Consider the following 22,127-nt stretch of genomic DNA (forward strand, 5'->3'; position numbering starts at 1 on the left):
GAATTTTAGATATATATATCTATATCCTATTCACTTGTAAATGACAGAGAGTTAATGAGAATTAGATTACACAATGGGTTAATTCGGGTTTTATGAATTGTTAATATTTTGAGGGCATTATATTTGAAACCCTCTCTCTCTCTCTCTCTCTCTCTCTCTCTCTCGCTCTCTCTTTTTCTCTCTCACAGACACACACATACATGCACAGGGCTACGAGGGTTTGGAGCAAATAAAATGAGAGGATTGCGATGGAAAAGCTTTGGAAGGAGATCGCGACAGAGATAACGGCTACATGAGAGAAATTAGGGAAAAGGATCGCGCCAGAGGGGTGGTTGGAGAGAAGATCGCAGTGGCAGAAGAGCTGGGGAATATATTATGATAACGGCTATAGGGTGGTGATCGCGACTACAGGACGGCCGCGAAGGTGGTAGTGGGACGGCGTGGGCAGCGACCCAACCTCTCTATTCTCTTCTACTATGAGAGACATGCATATACACAGCAAACCCATAGAGAGAGAGAGAGAGAGAGAGAGAGAGAGAGAAAGAGAGCTCATAATTGGAAAAAAGAAGTGTGAAAGGGAAGTCATCGTGGTGAGAGGTGATTGGAGGGTGTTTGCCGATAGGGAGGCACTGGGATGTCGGTTGGAGGTGGAGATGACCGAAGGTGGTGGTTACTATCGGAAATGATAAGGATGAGATTAGTGTAAGGGTTAGGATTTGAAAATGGTGCATTTACACACAAGTCTTAATTTATGAACTTATACTCCATTAATTTCTAAGATTTTTGGACCTTCAAGTCCCATTAAATTTTTAATATTTGGAATTACCTATCAAATAATAATTGTTCATCATTTGTGATTATTTATTAAGGAACATTATGACTAGACAATTATTTTGATTTTCAAAACTTTAAAGCATCAACTTTCAAATTGAAAAAACTAAAAAAAAAAAAACAAAAAAAAAAAAACTAATGTGCGTGTTTGGTTTGAGTTTTTTAAATTAGGTTTTTTTGAAAATTGTGTTTTTTTATTTTTCGTGTTTTTTTTTATTTTAGTGAATTTTTAAAAATTTTAAGTATTTTTTTTTACTTTTTTAGATGCACATTATGTATCTAAAAAGTAAAAAAAAAATTGTGAAAAACATATTTTTAAAAATTAATAAATACATAAAAATACAAAAACATATACTGAATTCTCATATTTTTTTTGTCTTCTTGGTAATTAGTAAACTTTTAAAAGAATTTTTCACAGAAATTATACTTTTTATATGTATTTATGTTAGGTGTGTCTAAAAATTAAAATTAAAAAAAATTGCTTAAAATATTATAAAAATCAGTAAAAAAAAAAACACGAAAAACAGGAAAGTAGAATTTTCTGAAAAGAGTTTTTGGAAAACCAAAAACAAGCAAAGTGTTTTTTTTTTTCTATGAAAATTTTGAAAAAAATTATTTATTTATTTTTTTTTTTGGGGTGCAAAACTGAAAAATTTTTGTCTATAAACATTGATGTGAAAAACTAAGAAAAAAAATTGATAATGTTCTTAGTTTTAAAACTAAAAAAACTAATAATATTCTCAGTTTTATTAGGTAGCTGAATCTAACCAATAAGTAAAAGGACAAAAACATTTAATCTCACACTCTGTTTTTTTTTAATCAATTAATGAAACAATTATTTGGAACATTACTATGCAAAACTGATAATATGCTTAGTTTTAAAAATTGAGAAAAACTGATAATATTCTCAGTTTTACTAAATAGGACTTATTGGTTCAAAAAAAATCTTAAATAGGACCTGAGCTACCATAACATTTGTAAATATGACTTTTAGGTAATTAACTTTTTGAAAAATTAGAGTTAGAATATTAGGGATGAAGGTAAAAATGAAATTTTTTTATTTGGAAAAAATTGGAATAAAAAAAATGATAGAGGTAGGGGTTCTAAGAAAAAATATAGGGGTAAATAGCAGCACTCATAATTTCTCGAGTTGAATCTTGCTTCGGCATGATATGACGTAAATATCTGTGAGCTTGTTTGATTGATTAGAGTAATAATGATAAGATTAATAATTTATGGGATTAATCATTGGATTGACTATCCAACTCAATTAGCATGATAAGTATGTGTGGGATTATTAATACCTACCTCCATATGGTATTGAATTATCCCACGATTTGGTGGGAGTATAAATCCTACGTACTACTAAGCCAGTCATCATTTATGCCATCAAAACGTAGGAATGTGCATATCACTTTATTAACAATTCAATCATATGCTCTAATACTAGAATCAAACAGGTTCTATGTGTATAATTATTTAATCAATAATTTTTGTTACATAAATTGTTCACTAATAATGTTAAATTTGTCAAATCATTATCTTATATTATATTTATTATTTTATTTGTTAACATAATATTAGTGTAATTAGTTCTATCACTAATGTGTGTTTTTAAATGTAGTAGATAAAAAATTAAGTGATGTTTGATAAAATTAAAAATTGAAAGATGAAAGTTGAAAATTAAGTACTGAAAATAGGAAAGTAGAATTTTTTGTCGGCGTGGTTGTTGTATAGGTTCGATGTTTAGTCTTGCCTATTATGTCGGTTTGTAATTCACCTTTCTCATTCTCATGGAGCTCATCTGTCAATCCAGCGGGGTTGATCTCCTCTGACATAATGATTTTAGAATGTTTTTAGCGCAGCGGCCTCTCCGAATTGTCAAACACACAATTCATTTATGAATGCGGAATGTATAATTCATATCAATATATAAAGGTTAAGTGCATAGAGTTGGGAGAATAATTAATTTAAAACGACGTTGCATTGAGGTCATAACTCACTCCCAATGACGTCACTCACTCTCTCGGATGACGCAAGTCACTCTCTAAAATTTTACTGGCATAAGAGAGTGAGGGAGTGAGTTATATAGGTTCCCAGGAGTGTCCCACTAATATTACCTGGGACGCTCCCCCCCCCCCCGCGCCACGTGTCGTCCCCTAATTGGTGCTCCCTTCCGCATTTTGTGGCGTGTTATCGACTAGTGTCTCCGCTTCGCGCCCAGATCTGTGGCCAGGATTAAAAGATCTAAAAAGGCAAGCGCAAGCGGGAATTTTGAATTTAAATAGTGGGCCCATTTGGGGCCATGTTGATGCACCCTATACCATTTGTTTGTGGCCGTTTATTTTAATTGTTCTTCCAAATGAAATACTGTTAAGGTTGACCCATGTCACGGTCAACATTTTATGCCTATAAAATAAAATCGATGTGATCCATTTAATTGTTGGAGTTTCAACATCGATTATGGCTACTACGTTCCAATTTTCACAACAGCGTCCATATACTCCTAGAACAAAATTAAATTTTAGTCGCCGCTGGACAACATCCAGTAGATCCGGTGTTTCCGGACAACGCTATTTTAAGCAAAAATGGAGTTGTTTAAAAAAAAAATGATTCACGTCTAAATCATTTTGTGATTCCATCTAGAGGATTGACGATTTTCAACCGTTTGCTGAGCCTCATTTTTTCCATTTTGACTTGCCCGATGTTGGTACTGAACAAGATGAACGAGTTGGGCAAAAATTAAAGCTTATAGGACTGTACATACACGGTGTAGTTTTATGCTAAATTGGTGGGCTCTCTGAGGTTGCCGCCGATACGCCTGGGTTGGAAAGCGACATGCGTGATGCTCCTACTCAAATTGTACATTTCGATACATCTGGTATATTTGACAACGGACAATGTGAATTTGTCGTTGTGTTGGATCGCTTTCCTAATCCTTCCTACATGCCTAAGTTTGAAGATGTTTTCCAAATTGTGGGCTCTCTGAGGTTGCTGCCGATACGCTTGGGTTGGAAAGCGACATGCCTGATGCTCCTGCTCAAATTGTGGATTTCGATACATCTGGTATATTTGACAACGGACAATGTGAATTTGTCGTTGTGTTGGATCGCTTTCCTAATCCTGCCTACACCCCTAAGTTTGAAGATGTTTTTTCCAGTGGTCCAGTGGTGACCCACGAACTGGTTGTATGGTCAGGGGCACGGAAACAGATCATTTTGTTGTATTACGGCGTGTCCTCGTTTCAATGCCGCCATAATCTAATGAATATGCAGCCATTAGCCGTCAAGGCGTTAAAACATTTATCAACATGGGAAACAATATTGTATCCGAATTCCGGGATAGTGGTGGACTTCTGACTGGCGCGTATAATAATATTGTAAAAAACGCAATTATTTGTTATTTTGTGTGGGAATGTCGCACAAAATCGTTTGTACGGGCGCATTTGAATTGTAGACTGAAATATTGTTATTAATAAAATAATTTATTACAATTTATTTTACATTGGCCTCCGTTGTACATTATGTTTCTGGGCTGATGCGGATCCTTCCACTGCGGCCTTTACAGCGTCTACTATTAATTTAGACACCTCGTCCGTATTGAGTCTTGATGATTCGGAGTTATTGGATCCGGCCTCACTTACTGATGGGCCTATGTCAACTAGGCCGTTAGGTTGATTATTTGGCCCAATGTTGATTATTGATGGGCAGCGTGTCGGCAAAATCATGTCGCGCAGACTAAATAATTTAGGCCCATCTCAAATTGTACTTGCTGATGACCGTGCAGCCATTATCCTTTGGGCCGAAGAACCGTATTGGCCCATTGGTGCTGATAATGTCATTGTCGACCGAAAACGTGATTCAGAATTGCAGCGTGTTAGTCTTGCCTTCGTCACGCTGCGTGCCACGTGCCAAATATCCACGTGGTTGTTGTTGAATACTTTCGACAAAACATTTATTAATGGCGGTCGATACGTTATTTCATCTGGGAAAGACGATGTTTGAAAGGCCAATGTGGCTTTCATTTTGCAATATTTCACACCGTCGTTGATGTTTGTTTGTATCAATTTGTACGACGCTGTCCATGGGTATCCGTTCTTATCTGCGGCAGCATAGGCGTTTCCAAAATATGTGATGTCTACTGGGCATGTAACTGGAAACGTAAAGCGAGCCTGTAATTGATCGTCCGCCCGTAATCGTGTGTCCCGTATTTCCACTTCGACGCGACAGTTGAATTAAACGGACACTGTGGTCTGTACCTTAGCTTGCATTTGTCAATTATCATTGACTTGAATGTGAGCTTCTGCCACATTGCATCGTCTATCTTCGGATTGGTTATTGGTATATTTGATACCGGTAAGTTCGATGTCGCGTCTATTATGTCGGTTTGTAATTCACCTTCCTCATTCTCATGGAGCTCATCTGTTAATCCGGCGGGGTTGATCTCCTCTGACATAATGATTTTAGAATGTTTTTAGCGCAGCGGCCTCTCCGAATTGTCAAACACACAATTCGTTTATGAATGCGGAATGTATAATTCATATCGATATATAAAGGTTAAGTGCATAGAGTTGGGAGAATAATTAATTTAAAACGACGTCGCATTGAGGCCATAACTCACTCCCAATGATGTCACTCACTCTCTCGGATGACGCAAGTCACTCTCTAAAAACTTTACTGGTATAAGAGAGTGAGGGAGTGAGTTATATAGGTTCCCAGATATTACCTGGGACGCTTTCCCCCCCCCCCACGCCATGTGTCGTCCCCTGATTGGTGCTCCCTTTCGCATTTTGTGGCGTGTTGTCAGCTAGTGTCTCCGCTCCATGCCCAGATCCGCGGCCAGGATTAAAAGATCTAAAAAGGCAAGCGCAAGCGGGAATTTTGAATTTAAATAGTGGGCCCATTTGGGGCCGTGTTGATGCACCCTATACCATTTGTTTGTAGCCGTTTATTTTAATTGTTCTTCCAAATGAAATACTGTTAAGGTTGACCCATGTCACGGTCAACATTTTATGCCTATAAAATAAAATCGATGTGATCCATTTAATTGTTGGAGTTTCAACATCGATTATGGCTACTACGTTCCGATTTTCACAACGGCATCCATATACTCCCAGAACAAAATTAAATTTTAGTCGCCGCTAGACAACATCTAGTAGATCCGGTGTTTTTGGACGACGCTATTTTAAGCGAAAATGGAGTTATTTCAAAAAAAAAAACGATTCACGTCTAAATTGTTATGTGATTCCATTTGGAGGATTGACGATTTTCAACCGTTTGATGAGCCTCATTTTTTCCATTTTGACTTGCCCGATGTTGGTACTAAACAAGATGAACGAGTTGGGCGAAAATTAAAGCTTATAGGACTGTACATACAGGGTGTAGTTTATGCCAAACTGGTGGGCTCTCTGAGGTTGTCGCTGATACGCCTGGGTTGGAAAGTGACATGCGTGATGCTCCTACTTAAATTGTGCATTTCGATACATCTGGTATATTTGACAACGGACAATGTGAATTTGTCATTGTGTTGGATCACTTTCCTAATCCTGCCTACACGCCTAAGTTTGAAGATGTTTTTTCCAGTGGTCCAGTGGTGACCCACGAACTGGTTGTATGGTCAGGGGCACGGAAACAGATCGTTTTGTTGTATTGCGGCGTGTCCCCGTTTCAATGCCGCCGCAATCTAATGAATATGCAGCCATTAGCCGTCAAGGCGTTAAAACATTTATCAACATGGGAAACAATATTGTATCCGAATTCCGAGATATTGGTGGACTTCTGACTGGCGCGTATAATAATATTGTAAAAAACACAATTATTTGTTATTTTGTATGGAAATGTCACACAAAATCGTTTGTAAGGGTGCATTTGAATTGCAGACTGAAATATTGTTATTAATAAAATAATTGATTACAATTTATTTTACATTGGCCTCCGTTGTACATTATGTTTCTAGGCTGATGCGGATCCTTCCACTGCGGCCTTTACAGCGTCTGCTATTAATTTAGACACCTCGTTCGTATTGAGTCTTGATGATTCGGAGTTATTGGATCCGGCCTCACTTACTGATGGGCCTATGTCAACTGGGCCGCTAGGCTGATTATTTGGCCCAGTGTTGATTATTAATGGGCCGCATGTCAGCAGAATCATGTCGCGCCGACTAAATAATTCAGGCTCATCTCGAATTGAACTTGCTGACGACCGTGCACTCATAATTTAAATTATTTTTTTTTTTTGGGTGCAAAACTGAAAATTTTTTGTCTATAAACATTGATGTGAAAAACTAAGAAAAAAAATTGATAATGTTCTCAGTTTTAAAACTAAAAAAACTAATAATATTCGCAGTTTTATTAGGTAGCTGAATCTAACCAACAAGTAAAAGGACAAAAACATTTAATCTCACACTCTGTTTTTTTTTTATCAATTAGTGAAACAATTATTTGGAACATTACTATGCAAAACTGATAATATGCTTAGTTTTAAAAATTGAGAAAAACTGATAATATTCTCAGTTTTACTAAATAGGACTTATTGGTTCAAAAAAATCCTTAAATAGGACCTGAGCTGCCATAACATTTGTAAATATGACTTTTAGGTAATTAACTTTTTGAAACATTAGGGTTAGAATATTAGGGATGAAGGTAAAAATGAAATTTTTTTATTTGGAAAAAATTGGAATAAAAAAAAATGATAGAGGTGGGGGTTCTAAGAAAAAATATAGGGGTAAATAGCAGCACTCACAATTTCTCGAGTTGAATCTTGCTTAGGCATGATATGACGTAAATATCTATGGGCTTGTTTGATTGATTAGAGTAATAATGATAAGATTAATAATTTATGGGATTAATCATTGGATTGACTATCCAACTCAATTAGCATGATAAGTATGTGTGGGATTATTAATGCCTACCTCCATATGGTATTGAATTATCCCACGATTTGGTGGGAGTAGAAATCCTACGTACTACTAAGCCAGTCATCATTTATGCCATCAAAACGTAGGAATGTGCATATCACTTTATTAACAATTCAATCATATGCTCTAATACTAGAATCAAACAGGTTCTATGTGTATAATTATTTAATTAATGATTTTTGTTACATAAATTGTTCACTAATAATGTTATATTTGTCAAATCATTATCTTATATTATATTTATTATTTTATTTGTTAACATAATATTAGTGTAATTAGTTCTATCACTAATGTGTGTTTTTAAATGTAGTAGATAAAAACTTAAGTGATGTTTAATAAAATTAAAAATTGAAAGATGAAAGTTGAAAATTAAGTACTGAAAATTAAATACTAAATGTTTTAAGTTGAAAAGTTGTTTCACAAAAAAATTAAGCGTTGAATTAAAATAGATTATTTGATATGTGTATATATATAAGATCAACCTTAAAATTTATTTTTAAATTGTAACTTCTAATTTTTATAGGAAAATTTGTAGAAAAATAAAAAGTTGAGGAAATAATTTCTAAAGAGGGGAGAACAAAAAATAATTACACCAAGCATGGAGGCTTCTAAAAAGAATTGCTAAAGAATGAACAAAATTACACAATTACCCCTCTCATTAGTTTGCCCTAATTCCATCTTTTTCATTCTCTCTCTTCTCTCTCTCTCTTTCATCTTTTCCTTTTCATTTTCCACTGATTTCAAAAGATAGGCACCGACCAAATCTCTCTCTATATATATTGTGGGTGTTTGGAAAGTTACTATTTTAATAGGCTATTTTAGTTTTTGACTATTTTAGTAAGCTAAAATTTTTGTGTTTGGAAAAATAGTTTGATTTTTTTATAGTTGGATGTAATGCTTGGGAGAGAAAAAATAAAATAATTATGGATTTAACGTGATATTTTGTTTTATTGACTATTTTAATATTTTTTTTATCCTTTTGTGAATTTTATCCCAAAAACCCAAAAAAAAAAAAACTCTTGCCAAAACATCCCCGTTTACATGCCTCCATTTGCTGCCATCGTCACATCCAACCTCTGACAACGACCGCATCCCCCATCTTCACTTCTCCGACCATTTCACTACCCTCGTTGCAGCCAACTTCCTTCGATTATTGTAGCCTTCATCCTTCACTCATCTCCCTCTTCATATTTCCCTCAATTTGCCAACAACATTGGCGTTGTTACACTTTCTTCTCCTCTTATTCCTCCATATTACTATTCTTTAGCTTCTCTTTCTGTAATGCCCCCAAAATATAATACAATAATCCACTCCATAAGATTTATGAACATAATATAATGATCCACTTTATTCATCAAAGTTTCTATCACAAAAAGGAATTACATGCATTATATATTCATGAACAGTCATTCTAAATCTACAGCATGTAGTTCAAATTAACGATAACAAATAAATGCCCTACGGGCTTACATCTTTCCAAGATATCACTTGGTTACAACAAAAGAAAGAGTTCTAAGCTCTATACAAGTTAAGTTCTTGGCTTGGATAAACATATAAACACAAATATAACAAAAATTAAGCCTTCAGCCCTCCATCCTCCCAAGCTATGTCCTTGGAGGTGGCATGTCACCAGTACCTGAAAATGTTTTCCCGAGTAGGGTGAGCCAAAGCCCAAAAGAGATAAACTAACACAATATATGGGGTTTAACTAAGATATAAGTGTCATATAAATGTTCAGTACTCATGGTCAACTGACATTCTTCCCATAACCATTCAATACTGATATTCATACTTCAATCCATTCTCATTTATTCATTTCGAATTGATTCATTTCATTGCAAGTCATATGACAAATATACATAATTTTTCAAATGACCCAACTGAGACTACAACTCAGTGGTTCTCTAGACACATAACCATCATACAAACACTTCAACCTTGCCATTTTACGAAAATTTCATCCATAGGATCGGCACCCATGTATTCACAAGATTTCGGGACTTTCACCCTAGACACTCCGGCCAACATAGTTTTAAATGGAGTCCATCCCCTATCTCCTCCTAAACAGTGGAGTTCATCTCCTTTCTTCTCCCAAACAATTATACATATACAATGTATTGAAGTACTGCCATATTCAATAACCATCCACAACACATGTTCAATATCTCAATCATACAGTCATATTCAATGACACAATTTAAATAATAGGTTTCAATTTTACCTAATCCTCATGCAATTTCTACAACAATCATAGCTATCCTCCACCGATAGCCCAAAATAGATATTCCTAGACAGATACACAATCTTTTAAACAGATAATTTATCAAATTTCCATAGGTGAGTGATTTAACAAGTCCAACTACATCATTCATTCACATGCCCTTCCAATTTCACATTTTCCCACACCAATTTCATTATTTATACAATTTGGTTATCCAACTCAAATTAGGGCAAAATTCCCCTTTTTTTCAAATATCAACCCAACAACTAAAATTTCACCATTTTAACACTAGAGAATGTCATATACAAACCCCATAGTCATTTTGTAAAAACATGGAAAACCCATTTTTCAATTTTGAATTCAAACCTTAACTTTAATCAAAACCTCCCAAATCCCACCATTTACACAAGATAACAAATACTTAGGTTAAAAACCATATTAAAGTGTAGAATATACATACCTCAAGAAGAGAAGATGAGCTAAGCAAGAGAGAAACCCCAAAGATGCCAAATCCCACTCTATTCGGTTCAAAAGGTAGATTTTGAGATGCTCCAAACTTTTAATGAAGTTACAAAGGTGTAGAGATCACTTGATCTAGGCCAAAATATATATATAGAGAGAGAGAGAGAGAGTATTTTAGAGAGAGACAGTCTCAATCTAGGTTTTTGGAAAGTTTTAGAGAGAGAAAATGATGAAAAAGTTATTTAAAATGTCATTTTCACGATTTGATATACACGCAGACAGCTCGAGCAGAGAGTTTGACGCTCGAGCGTCAGACACAAACTTTTGTTCCGCTCGAGCACAACAAAGGCCGCTCGAGCGCCAAGACACAACAACAAGGCACCACCCGCTCAAGCGCAACAAGACCCGCTCGAGCGTAGAATACACACTTCCAGAACCTTTGCAGACGACAGACCAACCGCTTGAGCTCAAGAAAGAATGCTTGAGTGCCCACCCACTCGAGCGTACAAAACGTCGCTCGAGCGTGAAAGACACTCCTCCAGCACTTTTGCAGATGTGCATAGTACAGAAGGTTTGCAACTCCCGCTCGTGCGCAAGAAGGTCCACTCGAGCGGAGGACCAAAATGTACATAGCCCGCTTGAGCACAAGAATGGCCGCTCGAGCGTAAGACCAAAAATCTATGCAACATAAATTTTGAAAACTAAGCAGCCAACCTGTTCCAAACACAACCACACAACCCAAAGACCAATTTCAAAGGTATACAAGGGAAGAAAGAGGTAGACAACAATATGAAAACATTAAACCCGAGCCCTGAAAATCCCAAGAGTCGAGTAAAAGACCGAGATCGCTATAACCTCCCCCCCTTAAAGAATTTCGTCCCCGAAATTTACAAATTAAGTTTCAAAATCAAGTTTAGCCAACTTCCAAAATGATTACAATTCAATACTCAACACCATGACCCATCCTCCGGTCATCCATTCTCATTGACTCGATACACAAGTCCCAATCAAAATGAAATTGACAATTTCTCAAAACATTTACAATGCTTAATCAAAGTCTGAGTTTTCACGAAGTTTCACATAGCATATACAATGCTTCCATGGTCATATAATACATGTGATATTCCATATTCTTAAACATATGCAATGTTTAAAATAAATTCATGTTTCCAAAGTGTAAACAACATATACAATGTTCTCAAAATTTAAACATATACAATGTTTACATACTCTTCATCATCATAATTAAAATCTCAATACATATTCACGCACTAACGAACAAGTCCGGATATTTCTCTTAGACTTCTAACTTACGCTCCCAAGTCGCTTCTTCGACCCCGTGATGTTTTCATAATACTTTGACCAAGGGAATTGTCTTGCCTCGCAAGACTTGGTCCCGTCTGTCCAATATTCTCACCGGTCTCTCCTCATGCAAGGCATCCTCCTCTACTTCTAAGTCAGTCCAATTCAACACGTGTGACGGATCCGGCTCATACTTCCGAAGCACACTAATATGAAACACGTCATGCACTCCAGAAAGTTATGGTGATAACGCCAAACGATAAGCAACCTCTCCAACTCGCTCAAGGATCTCAAAAGGCCCGATAAATCGAGAGGACAACTTCCCACTCTACCCAAATCTCATCAAACCCCGTTTAGGTGATATTTTCAAAAAGACATGATCACCCACCCTGAATGACAAAGGTCTCCTCCTACAGCCGGCATAACTCTTTTGGTAACTCTGGGTTGTAACCAACGTCTTACGAATAAGTGTCACTTTTTCCATAGTCTCCCGAACCAACTCTGGACCCAACAAAGGTGCATCACCCACCTCGGCCCAACACACTAGAGATCTACACAGTCGGCCATACAAGACCTCAAACAGTGCCATGCCAATACTCGATTGGAAGCTGTTATTGTAGACAAACTCCACCAAGGATAAGCGTCTCTCCCACGACCCCTTAAAGTCAAGGACACAGCCTCGAAGCATATCCTCAAGGATCCGAATAGTACGCTCGGACTGCCCGCCAGTCTAAGGATGATACGCAGTACTAAAAGTCAACTTAGTGCCCAAGGCACTTTACAAGCTCTGCCACAACCGAGCTGTAAAACGCGAATCTCTATCTGAAACAATAGTCACAGGGACCCCATGCAATCTCACTATGTCCCTAATATACAAGTCGGCTTAGTCTACCGAATCACTTACGCACATAGGAATAAAATGCGCTGACTTGGTCAACCGGTCAATTACCACCCAAATGGCATCACTACCCCGTCGAGCCTTCGGAAGGCCTACAACAAAATCCATCGTGACATGCTCCCATTTCCACTCAGCTATAGGCAAAGGCTGTAATAAATCCGCTGGCCTCTGATGCTCAGTCTTCACTTGCTAACAAGCAAGGCACCTAAATACAAACACTGCTGCATCCTTTTTCATACCTCTCCACCAAAACTGGCGACTAAGGTCATGATACATTTTTGTGCCTCCCAAATGCACCGCAAGGCATGAATGGTGAAACTCTCGGAGTACTTCCTCTCGGCAAGACTCCGGCACAAACAAGCGATCACGGTATCTCACACTCTGGTCGGGATACACAGTTAAGCCCTTCTCTATTTTCCCACTAGAGATCTTCTCCCTGAGGGATTCTACCTCAAAGTCACTCTTTTGTGTCTCTAACACTCGGTTCACAAGTGTAGGTTGTACAACTACAAAAAATAAGGCTGCAGACTCAACAGACTCACCCAGATGGAAGTCAAATTCACCAAGGGCACCCAACATCTCCCATTCCCGGATAGCAATACAAGTTACACTACTGACTAATTTTTTTACTTAGGGCATTGGCCACAACATTAGCCTTCCCCGGATGGTAATGGAACTCGAAATCATAATCTTCTATGAACTCCATCCATCTTCTCTGCCTCAAATTCAAGTCTTTTTGCGTACAGATAAATCCTTCAAATATTTAAGGCAAATATCACTGCCGCCAATTCTAAGTCGTGAGTATGGTAGTTCCTCTCGTAGGTTTTCAATTACCGTAAGCCATAAGCTACTGCTTTCCCCTCTGGCATCAATACACAACCTAAACCTTCCCGTGAAGCATCACAATACAATGAATAGCCCAAATCCCTCTCTGGAATAATCAAGACCGGAGCGGTAGTAAGTCTAAGCTCTTGGAACAACTTTTCACAAGTCTCACTCCACACAAATTTGACCCCTTCCCTTGTCAATCTAGTCAAAGGTGAGGCTAATCTGGAGAAATCTTTCACAAACCGACAATAATACCCGGCCAACCCCAAGAAACTACGAATCACGAAAGCATTCTTTGGCTATGCCCAATCTTGCACTGCCTCAATCTTGGATGAATCCACAATCACCCCCTCTCCGGATACTACATGGCCTAAGAACTTAACCTCTTTGAGCCAGAACTCACACTTCCCGAACTTAGCATACAACTTATGGGCCCTAAGAAACTCAAGCACCACTCACAAGTGTTCCTCGTGCTCCTTCTCAGAGGGTGAGTAAATCAAGATGTCATCCACAAAGACAACCACAAAACAGTCTAACAATTCTCGGAAGATTTGATTCATCAAGTCCATAAAAACAGCTGGGGCATTGGTTAGCCTAAAAAGAATCACAAGAAACTCATAGTGGCCATACCGTGTACGGAATATCATTTTCGGGATATTCTCCTCCCTAACCCTCAACTGGTGGTAACCCGATCATAAGTCTATCCTGGAGAAACAACAAGACCCTTTCAATTGATCAAATAGGTCATCTATATGAGGCATTGGATACTTGTTCTTAATCGTAACCCAGTTCAACTTTCGATAGTCAATACAAAGTCGCAAGGCTTCATCTTTCTTTTTAGCAAAGAGGGTCGGTGCTCCCCAAGGCGAAGTATTAGGGCGAATAAAGCCCTTATCTAGTAATTCCTGGAGCTGAATCTTCAGCTCACTCAACTTAGCTGGCGCAAACTGATACAGTGCAATAGAAATTGGTACTGTGCCAGGCACTAAATCAATAGAGAACTCGATCTCTCGGTGAGGTGGTAAACTAATAAGATCCTCGGGAAAGACATCTGAGTACTCACAAACCACTCTTGGCAACTCAACCCAAACTTCATCACACTCATTACTCAAAAGGCTAGCAAGAAGACAACTAAGTTCACTCCATCCACGCGAATCGTACACCGGTGAGGTGGTAAACTAATAAGATCCTCGAGAAAGACATCTAAGTACTCACAAACCGCTCTTGGTAACTCAACCCGAACATCATCACACTCACTACTCAAAAGGCTAGCAAGAAGACAACTAAGTTCACTCCGTCCACGCGAACCATACACTAGTGATAAGACTCTATCCACCCAGTCTCCCAAGAAATAAAAGCAATCACCGCTCAAGGTACATATAACCCTCTGATGGTAGCAATTTATAACAGCCCGGTATGACGATAACCAGTCCATACCCAAAATGACGTCAAAACCAGACATGTCTATTAAAACAAAAAAAAAAAAAAAAAAAAGCCGGCAATCGGCAACCTCTATATCACAGCCCTGACACCCCTGTTTCAAAATCATCTCACCCCCAATAGGTGACACGACACATATAGAAGATGCTAATTGTGCCAACTCCAACCCAAAACAGATACAAATGCAAACAAAATAAAAGAAAGGGATGTACCCGTATCAATCAGCATATTAGCAACCGAGTTACAAAACACAAAGGTACCTCTTACAACAGATGGAACCGGTATAAGATCTAGCGCGATAACAACATTCACGCACCCCGTTGGTCTCTGATCTACCTGCTCACCTCTCAGAGCATAAGACTGCTGCACTGATTGAATCGAAATGGCTCCCTGATTGGCCCTTGAGGCCTGTACTGACTGTGCTGGCTGGTGACTCTGTGTCTGCCTTGAACCATACGCACCAGGTGTGCCACCCAACTGTGGACAAAACCTCTTCAAGTGCCCCGCCTGCCCACATTGATAACGAGTGAGTGGCTGGCCCCTGCCCTAACTCTGGCCCTAAGAACGAGCCAAAGATGAAGTTGCTCGCTGCCCTCCTCCCCTCTGTGGGCAAGCTGAAGACTTGTGGCGCAACTAACCACATTTGAAACAAGTAATATCTTCCTGACCACCTCTCCTAGAATCCAAACTCGGCACTGGAAAGGTAGATCTCGAATGCGCTTCCTGGGACTGCTGAGGGTTAGAACCCCTCTGTCTCTTACTGTCCCCCTGGCCATCCTGACTCCTCCTAAAGCCCCGTATCCTCTCCTCATCTGCATGGATGATAGTCTCAAGATGGGCTACAGCCTCCACAAGGCGCCCATAGTCTCTAATCATGGACCTAGCCACTATGAACATGAGTCAAGTCCGGTCCGCAACCTCTTCTCAAATTCCAAACATCAGCGCTCATCGATCGCCACTAACTCCAGTGCAAACCTCGACAAACTCGTGAAGGTGGCTCCAAACTTAGCTACTGGTGTATTCAATTGCACTAACTTAGAGAATTGATCTCTCAGCTTCTCCCTTACTGTAGCAAGTAAGTACTTGTCCTGGAAAGCATCCACAAAGGCTTCCCAAGTCCCTGCATTGCACCCTCGTGCATACTTCCACCACTGACACGCGTCAGCTGTAAGGATGCCAAAGTCACTCTTAAACCTCTGTCTTCGATGCCCAGCATCTCAAACGTCTTCATCATCTGTTCCAACCACTTGTCAACCTTCAGTGGCTCCATAGGATCACCCAAAAACTCGTCCGGATTCGACCAGAAGAACTCCCATTTTCAGAAAAGACGGCCCAACTTCAGCTACTTGGGCCTGGACTTGATTCTCAGCCCTGAGAATGTTAATGGATTCCCTTAATGCTCCGGCCATTTCACGGGCTAAGGCGCCCATGGTCTGTTGACCAACCGATTCGACCACATTGGACTGACCAACTCCTACCTCCTACACTAGAATTTCATCCAGTATAGGCATCTCATGCCTCCTAGGCCTACCACGCCTACCACCACGACCACGTCCTAACATCCTAGTAAAGGTAACAATAAACATTAGCACATTTACAAATGTGCCGAAGCTAATTCACTCACGTCCTAATACAATGAACAACTGTAATTCACTCCACATAAGCATATACTCACATAAACACATACGAATTTCATTTCCGGATAATGATCGTCCTGTGGCGTTGCTAGAGTTCCAGTTAGAAACGGCAGTGATCAAATGCCTTTCCAACAGGACTCCCAGAAACCCATGGACCCGATCAACATCCTAGAAATTAAATCTCATATCCATATAATCACTTAAGCATGTCATCATATAAGCACATATCATCCATACCTTAGCCTCTAACAAGCGAGGCAAACCTGTTGTGGTACTAACCACTTTCCTACGTATCTAAAATATTCAAACCTGGTAGACTCTGATACCAAGTTGTAACGCCTCCAAAATATAATACAATAATCCACTCCATAAGATCTATGAACATAATAAAATGATCCATTTCATTCATCAGACTTTCTATCACAAAAGGGAATTACATGTATTATATATTCATGAACATTCATTATGAATCCTACAGCATGTAGTTCAAATTAACAATAACAAATAAATGCCCTACGGGTTTACATCTTTCCAAGATATCACTTGGTTATAACAAAAGAAAGAGTCCTAAGCTCTATACAAGTTAAGCCCTTGGCTTGGATAAACATATAAGCACAAATATAACAAAAATGGAGCCTTCAGCCCTCCATTCTCCCAAGCTATGTCCTTGGAGGTGGCATGTCACCAATACCTAAAAATGTTTTCTCGAGTAGGGTGAGCCAAAGCCTAAAAGAGATAAACTAACACAGTACATGGGGTTTAACTAAAATATAAGTGTCAAATAAATGTTCAGTACTCACGGTCAACTTACATTCTTCCCATAACCATTCAATATTGATATTCATACTTCAACCCATTCTCATTTATTCATTTCGAGTTAATTCATTTCATTCCAAGTCATATGACAAATATACATAATTTTCCAAATGATCCAACTGAGACTACAACTCAGTAGTTCTCTATCCACATAACCATCATACAAACACTTTAGCTTTTCCATTTCACGGAAATTTCGTCCGCGGGATTGACACCCATGTATTCATAAGATTTCGGGACTTTCACCCTGGACACTCCGACAAACTTATTTTTAAATGGGGTCCATCCCCTATCTCCTCCCAAACAGTGGAGTTCATTCCCTTTCTTCTCCCAAACAATTATACATATACAATGTATTAAAGTGCCGCCATATTCAATGGCCATCCACAACACATGTTCAATATCTCAATCATACAGTCATATTCAATGACACAATTTAAATAATAGGTTTCAATTTTACCTAATCCTCATGCAATTTCTACAACAATCATAGCTATCCTCCACCGATAGCCCAAAACAGATATTTCTAGATAGATACACAATATTTTAAACAGCTAATTTATCAAATTTCCATAGGTGAGTGATTTAACAAGTCCAACTACACCATTCATTCACATACCCTTCCAATTTCACATTTTCCTACACCAATTTCGTTATTTATACAATTTGGTTATCCAACTCAAATTAGGGAAAAATTCTCATTTTTCTTTCAAATATCAACCCAACGGCTAAAATTTCACCATTTTAACACTAGAGAATCTCATTTACAAATCCCAGAGTCATTTTGTAAAAACAACATGGAAAACTCCTTCTTCAATTTTGAATTCAAACCTTAACTTTAATCAAAACCTCCCAAATCCCACCATTTACACAGGACAACAAATACCTAGGTTAAAAACCATATTGAAGTGTAGAATAGCCTTACCTCAAGAAGAGAAGACAAGCCAAGCAAGAGAGAAACCCCAAAGATGTCAAAATCCCACTTTATTCGGTTCAAAAGGTAGATCTTGAGATGCTCCAACTTTTTAATGAAGGCACAAAGGTGTAGAGATCACTTGATCTAGGTCAAAATGTAGAGAGAGAGAGAGAGAGAGAGAGAGAGAGTATTTTAGAGAAAGAAAGTCTCAATCTAGGTTTTTGGAAAGTTTTAGAGAGAGAAAAGGATGAAAAAGTGATTTAAAATGTCACTTTCGCGATCTGATATACGCACAGTCTGCTCGAGCGGAGAGTTTGACGCTCGAGCGTCAGACACAAACTTTTGTTCCGTTCAAGCGCAAGAAAGGCTGCTCGAGCGCCAAGACACAACAACAAGGCACCACTCGCTCAAGCGTAACAAGACACTCTCGAGTGTAGAATACAAACTTCCAAAACCTTTGCAGACGACAGACCAACCGCTCGAGCTCATGAAAGGACGCTCGAGTGCCCACCCGCTTGAGCGTAGGAAATGCCGCTCAAGCATAAAAGACACTCCTCCAGCACTTTTGCAGACATGCAAAGTACTTAAGGTTTGCAACTCCCGCTCGAGCGTAAGAAGGTCCGTTCAAGCGGAGGACCAAAATGTACATAGCTCGCTTGAGCGCAAGAATAGCCGCTTGAGCATAAGACCAAAAATCTGGGCAACACAAAGTTTAAAAACTAAGTAACCAACCTGTTCCAAACACAACCACACAACCCAAAGACCAATTTCAAAGGTATACAAGGGAAAGGTAGACAATAATATGAAAACATTAAACCCGAGCCCGGAACATCCCAAGAGTCGGGTAAAAGACCGAGATCGCTATACTTTCTCTCTTTATCACATGATTTAGGAACAAATTGATTTCACAGAGGCGTAGGCAATGGCGGTGGCGATGGCGGTGGCGACGGCGACGGCGGTGGTAAAGTTGTCTGAAGGAACATAAAGGTTTAGGGACTCTTTGAAAACTCTAGATCTAAGGTTTGGGGTTGCCGCCGATGCGAAGGTGGTAGCCGGGGCAAAGGCAAAGGGGTGAGGGGACAAAGAAATAAGAAAGGGTTTTCAGATCGCAGTGGTGCGAGGGTATAGTATTGGTGGCAGCCAAGGTGGAGAGAAATAAGAAAGGGTTTCAGATCGCGATGATGCGAGGGTGGTGTTGGTGGTAGTCGGAGCAAAAAGGGTGGAGAAGATAGAAAGGTTAAAGGGGTTGGCGGTGGCGGTAGCGGTAGCGATGATGATGGCTCCAAGAGATGGAAAAGAGGGCTATAGTTAGGGTTTATAGAGAGGTGGTAGTTGTCGGTGATGAAGATGGGAATAGCTGCGTTCGGAAAGGGTAAGAAATGAGTAGCTATTGAAGGCTGGCGAGGGTAGCTGCTGGCAAAAGGAGTCGTCACGCTAGCAGGAGAAGGTGGAGAAAGAGGAAAAAGAGAATGATTAGGGCAAAAAACAATAGGGACAAAAGTGTAACTTTCTCCATCGACTTTCTATTTTTCTGCAATTTTTTCATTTTTATATTACAATGGCGGCGACAACAATGACAATGGTGGTGTAGGTGAAAAACATAATAGTTATGGTAAAGGTGGAAAGGTAATGTAGTGGAGGTAAAAACGGTGATGGCAATGGCAATACTGGCAGTAGTAATGACAATAGTTAGAGTGGTGGCATGACGGTGGCAGTGGCAGTGGCAGTGGTAAGAGTGTTGATACTAATTAAGAGGTGAAAGCGAGTGTAGTAGCTATAGTATAGTGGTGGCAGTGGTAAGAGTGATGGTGGTGATGACGATGGTAGTAGTAGAAGTCATGATGGTGATGACGGCAGTGGTGAAATTATAATCATGTTTGTCAATATGCCTGTTTAAGTATTCATAATTCAATTGGAATTAAGTAAGTTTTCTATCACTTAATTATTTTTTTAAAAAAAATTAACATATATTTTAAGAATCATTTAAAATTTTAAATAATATCAATTATTATTATAAAATAAATTTAATTACATTTCACTGAATATATTCAATTTTAAATATTGAATTACATTTTCAAATAACATCTAAACTAACATATTAAATAATAGAATATGATATGATATGGGGGGAGGGCGGGGCGTCCCAAACCGGCCTCGTTTCCTTCCTACACGTAAGTTTTTTGAAAACTTCCTACACGTAAGTTAATCGTAAATCACACTAATATATTGCTAACTCCATCAGGCCATAAAAAAATAAAAATAAATAAATAACTAAATATCGAAGTTAACATTAATATTATTTAACATAGCGTCACTAATCCATACAAAGCTATAAATTATTGAGGGAACATTCTTGTTTCTTAGGGCAAATTACCTCAATAATTTTTGCAATTTGTCCCTATAATTTTAATTAGTTTAATTTTGATTTTTAATTTTAAATTTTGTATCAATTTATCTAATTGATTACATTGATTAGGATTTTTGAAAAAAAAAAATCACTGAATTAGTTAAGGTTAATTTATTAAGTTAAACAAATTTACAATTTAAAAATAAAAATATGATATATGTCGCTTATGTGTGTACTTTTTTATCAAAAAAAATTAAAAACTATAATCAATTGAACCAAATTGAGATAAAATGATAAATTCAACATCAAAATCAATTCAATTAAAATTATAAGACCTAAAATAACATAAGAGTCAAAATATAAAAACTACCGATACAATATTACATACAACCATAAATACAACACGGTTAGATTATGATATATTTAGCTTCTGTTTGGGGAGTAGGCTGACTTTTTGGCTTTTTGGCTTATTTGACTAATTTAGCCTGGGCTAAAAAGTTTGGTTTGGGAAGGATTTTTTGATTTTTTTGACTTTTTGGATGTTTTTTGTGAGAAAAGAATGTAATGATTATGAGTTGAATGTGATATTTTATTTTTTGTGGCTAAAATAGCCTATTTTGTCTTTTGTGGCTAAAATAGCCAAAAAACCCCGTTTAGCCCTTGCCAAACGGAGGTTATCTCACAAAATTTTATAATTCAAACACAAATAAATTTACATAATGAGTAAATTTATATTCAAGTTACGTACTTTTATAAATTCACTTAGGTAATATTTGTTTTGAGAGATTGAGTCATAGGATTGGATTAAAAGTCCATTCGGGCTAAGGCCTTGCTTGTCATAACTTTAAAAAGTTAAAAAGTTACTATCATATTTAAGTCGCATTATTTTATTTAAGTTACATCGCATCTCTATCACATCACTTTAAACCCAACCCATATTTCATAAAAAATCAAAAAGTACACTTATTTAAATTATCCCAAACCGCCCCTAATAGTCCGTTGTTTGATTCAACATTTTTGTACCGGACTATTAGTTTCAAATCTATTGGACAATTGTGTCCCATGGTGGGTGGAACACAAATGGAGGGGACAAGGGGATATAGAATTAGGTGGTGAAATGACTATTTTGACCATCTACTATTTAATTATGTATTATACTTAGTAAAATTCAATAAAATTAAAATGTCTAAATTTAAAAATAAAATAATTGTATTCAATTTTTATTGATGTTTTATTTATTTTATTTGTTGAAATAATTTTTTATAAATATTTTATTGATGTGTTATTTTAAAATTGTTTATATTTTATTTAATTTTATTATTTAAATTTTAATAGATGTCTTTATTTAATTATTATTATTTTCAAAATAAATTTATTTTAAATTTTAATTTAAAAAATAACATATATTTTTATTGATATTTTATTTATTTAATTTTTAAAAATAAATTTATTTAATTGTGTAAAAATAAAATAAAATAAAATTTTATTTAATCTAACTAAAAATAATTAAAATA

This window comes from Camellia sinensis, chromosome 1 (genome assembly GCF_055761805.1).
Source record: "Camellia sinensis isolate YWXY chromosome 1, ASM5576180v1, whole genome shotgun sequence".
In the NCBI taxonomy this organism is placed as follows: Eukaryota; Viridiplantae; Streptophyta; class Magnoliopsida; order Ericales; family Theaceae; genus Camellia; species Camellia sinensis.